Genomic DNA, 4,799 nt, shown 5'->3' on the forward strand with positions numbered 1-4,799 from the left:
ATTAGTAATCCAAAATGTCGCTGTTGCAGGCGACTTATTTGTTTCTTAGTCAGTGGCGTACAGTATATTCCATAAAGGCAAAAAGGCTGTAGCCTACACATCATTTTATCAGGGATAAAAATTTAGTTGAAAAAAATGGAAAAGGGGAGATGATAATAAATCTTACCTATTAATATCATTTTGCTGCAAATGCCAAAAAAGCATTCTTAGCAATGCTCACTTTTATACCTATCCCATGTAAATGTGTACAGTTTTGCTTCTTTTAAGCCGAAATTTAAGTGTTATGTTAAGTCTTATCAGACAATTTCAAAACCATTGACAGCAACAGGATTAGTGCAGGAAATGAAATTTGATAACTGAAAATATTTTTGGTTAGCAGGAAGTTAAACGTATTGATCGCATTTCGATTATTATTTACGATATCATTTTTACCGGTCAAATTACAATCCTAGACGTCTTCGAGTTTGCAAAAATGCTCCCTTTGACACCCCCCTCCCCTCCATACCTATCAAGAGGGGGCTCCTTGCATACCCACACTTAGCGCCTCGGATTAAATCTGTGACTTCACACTAGCCTACACATCAACAGAAAGGAATATACGGACGTTACGCGCGATGTTGGTGCCTTTTCACAATTTTAGTACCAGATCTATTAAACCAAGCGGTGATTTCAAAACGATACTCGTGATATAGGTGATTTTGGTATGAATCAATTGATTTTGAATAGAATTACCCGATTCTAGTCAGAAAATAAGATTTATTATAAATAGATTTCATGCAAAATAGAGAATTTTACAGAGTGTAACGCGTTACATTTTTAAGCAAGGATCGTGAATTTTTCTTGTGTTGAGTGTTCAAAAATGAATCTACAGTCCTCATTTTTCTCACAGAACACGAACAATCCATGTCTTTTGTGAAGTTGTTAACGATTATTCAATGGTGGCAAGAAAAAGAAAGCAATAGTTTTTACGGAAAAAGAATATGTAACGCAAATATTGAAAAACGTGCATATGAATATGAAAATTAAATTTACTCAATTACAAGAAACTTTAAATAGAAACAAATTATATCAAAATAATGTGCTTTCGTTACAGATTTTAAATGTTTCATTTAGGTTGATAACAAACTGCATACTTTGTAGCGAATAAATGGATTGCAGGTTCAACAGAAATGTCCAGAGTCTAAAATGACGTACAAAAATAAGATCCAGCCGTTTTTCGAGGGGTTAAGTTATTCTTATTTTTTTTAATCGATTACAAAATTAATAATATGTTCATAATGTGCTAATCTAAATGGTCAGAACGAATGTCAGATTGATAAATTTCGTAACATTTATGAGGTTCAACATATTTGTCCAGTGGACTTTCTTGACGCATAATTCGATTTGTTTCAACGTAATGCACGAAAATGCGTTTAAGAATGGTTTGAGTAATTTAAAAAAACAATCTTTATCATACACAAATCGAAAGCGCCCTTTTGTTCATTTGTTTAATAACAAGTAGTCTATAATTTTTTACTCATTTTTCAAGTACAAGGAGATAGCGATAGGGCACCAGTCCTGCTAGTAGCACTATTAGAAGTGTTACGTCAGTACTTCTGTAGCGCTATTAAAGCGTAACGTTAAACGTCACCAACATCACGCATAACGTCACGCCACTGTTAAAACACTCTTCTTTAGTTATATTTGGGTATTTTGCTGACTAACAACAAAACTTCATGACAAAGTAACGAGATGACTTTAGCTTTTCCATCGAAAACTTTCCTTATTTATTAAGTAATATTTCACTATCACCTGCATCTGGTGTTTTATATCTACCAACTAATTCGATAAGCGAGAGCATGCTCCGAGTACGATCAATTTTTAAACTGAGACAGGCTACTAACAAATAAATTGATGTTACAGGGATTTCAGCAACCTTGTTTAATGTCAGCATTTCAAAAATACTATGGTCGTTATAATGACCTTTTTTGCAAATACAACCTTTCATTGGGTCATATTTTGACTGACATGTCTCATACCAGTTGCTAGGTCATTATTTTCCCACTAACTTCGACTACCAGTTATTCCGTCAACCTCATCAACACATGGGGATCACGGCGGATGTAACCTGTCAATAGGGAATGCTAATTTCTTCTAGACACTTGATCTCACATCTGAAAGTAAAACCAAAGATAACCGTTTTTGCAAAAATTGAACGAATTTCTCTTTCAAATAATTCTTCTCACATAAAACTAAGGAATAATCAATCTTATTTTTAAATATCTGCTGTTAGAAGTACGAGGGCTGCTCGGAAATTATTGAGACATTGTGTATATTCTTCTTTCTAATGAACGTCTTTCGGTGAAAATTTGCATATACGTTTGACAAACACTAAGAATTAATAAAAGCAAGAAATGGTTTACAAATATTTTATTTCTTCTTTTCAGTGGTATATTAATGTGTCACTGGTAGGGGTACCCGGCACAGTCATGAAATTAGATATTGAAAATATGTTACACCAACGTTAAAACTCCCGGTGGACGCATAGTAAGAGCGAAAATAATTCAAATTATGTATATAATTTTTCAATTTCATTTTGACTTCATTTTATGCAAGTTTGTTAGAATTTCGATCAGAAATACGGAGATCATTAAAAAAATTATGCGCGGTATAGAAATTTGATAACAACGAGAAAATGAATTAATTTTGACGTCAAGGCGGCACAGCGAGCATACCTAAAATTTTATGTAGAGCTATGGAGAACTCTTGTCCAGACTAAACGACCTACTAAAACAATAAAAATCGATAAAACGTGTCTAAGGGTATGTCTTTTCATTGGTATATATATATTCTTTCGTACAAATAATTCAACCAGAGTAAAAACAAAAGCTCTGGACGACCATCAGTTATTACGGACTAAATAACGATGACCCTCGTTGCATAAATCGGTATTGCGTGATCGATGCTAAGTCAACCTGTATATGACACTTCATGTATATTTTATACTGGGGTAGCAACAGCACATTTTATTATATATTTTTTTAAAGAATCGTTTAAGAAAAGAAACAGTTTGATTTTTGGAATATTATATGTTATATCAGAGAAAGATGAGTAAACACTTCCCGATCTTTCACATGAGAAAACATCGCCAGCCGACGAGACGTTAAAATGACGGAGCGATGCTGCTCCAGGTCAATAGACATATGCATATTTTTAATTTCACCAAAACTTATTAAATTATCCCATAAATTAGAAATTTTGCACATTTGTTTTAGTTGTTCTTTATAAAATGTTGACGAATTTTCATGATTTTATCTCTGTCCTTTGTGGAGTAAAAGTAAATGTCTCAATAATTTCCGAACAGCCCTCGTACATAAGTTAAAGATAATACCAATAAATAAATATTTTTTTATTAGATGATAAATTAAGTAAATGCAGTTTGAAGTAAATTAACAAAACAGAATTGTTCAGCTTTCTTATATGTGTATTTCAGGACTATCTTGCATTGGTATTTTATCTGATTCCAAGAAAATTCTTTATTCGTCTGCAGATAGTATTTTTTGTATTTGTCTGAAAAAGAAATTAAAAGAAACAAATGAATTCTTTTAAAACAATAAGGAGAGTCATGTCTTTAGAGAAAATTGACTTCGGAAACCCCAATAAAATAGAGTTTTGCTTTTAAAAAAATTCATAAATCCCGGATTCGCCCTCTACTGTATTTGAGGCACTAGTGATTAGGCCGCGTACTTCATTTTCAGGCACCTGCTCCACTCCGACCGAAATAACTCGCATGCTTACTGGCTGCCTTATGTGTATTTTGGGCACTGGATTATGTACATGTAAAGAATTGTTTTACAAGATCTGAAAAGGAATATTTAATGTCGTCCACTAAAATTTGTGGTGTATTTTTTAGTAATAATATATCGCAAAGTTTAATACGATATTAACACCAGATGGCGCTCCATTATACCGGTATTTTCATGAATTTTCATAGTACCATGGTTATGAACAGTTTCCTCTTAGAATCATGAATGTAGGTGTAAAAATTGGTTCGAATATGGTTATTAGGTGAGGAAAGTTGTTACCTTCAGTACGAGAACCCATTGTTGAAATGCTTTGCACCTAAACTGCCAAAAAATATTTTAGCGTATTTTCTAGGTTTTCTTGTCTATTTCAAAAGTATTTTTTACAATAAATTAACTGTTTATTCACTTGAACTGAATCCGAGTGTTCCGAAATATGTCCGTTATTTAGAATAACTTTAACCTCACGAGTTATTTCTCTTTGGCTAGTATCTTTAATGGTTGTTTAACCATTATTCATACATTAATTACCGGGATTAATCTGTTCTTGACTTGATATTTTGTGTGTGTGCTTTTTCATCTATAAGATAGTGATGGGACATCGGTTAATTTTCATAATCGATCATCGGTTGGAATCGGTTACTGCTTCCGATGCGATTTTAACGATTATAATTGGATGTCATAGTTTTGTATATAAAAAGCAGACTGTTACAATTATTTCAAATTATTTCTTCAACATGAAAATATATAATATATTATTTTCATTGTTGTTTTGCTTCTTTTACACTTTCTATATATATGCACATTTCGGTTCTTAATCACCTCTGCTTCGTGCTTGTTGGCTAGTATCAGATGCAGACGCCATTTTCTTTCATTAAGAAGAAATAAGTTTTAAACCAGAAATTGATAGTTCCGGAATGTATTTTATTAGAAGTATGTTTCCGATGATCGATTATGAAAAATAATAATCGATCATCGGAATCGGTAGCATTTTTTCGTCGATAATCGATGTTTTCT

The sequence above is a fragment of the Saccostrea echinata genome, unplaced genomic scaffold (assembly GCF_033153115.1).
Source record: "Saccostrea echinata isolate AGI-Se365-2 ecotype Australia unplaced genomic scaffold, CSIRO_AGI_Sech_v1 ptg000025l, whole genome shotgun sequence".
Classification (NCBI taxonomy): domain Eukaryota; kingdom Metazoa; phylum Mollusca; class Bivalvia; order Ostreida; family Ostreidae; genus Saccostrea; species Saccostrea echinata.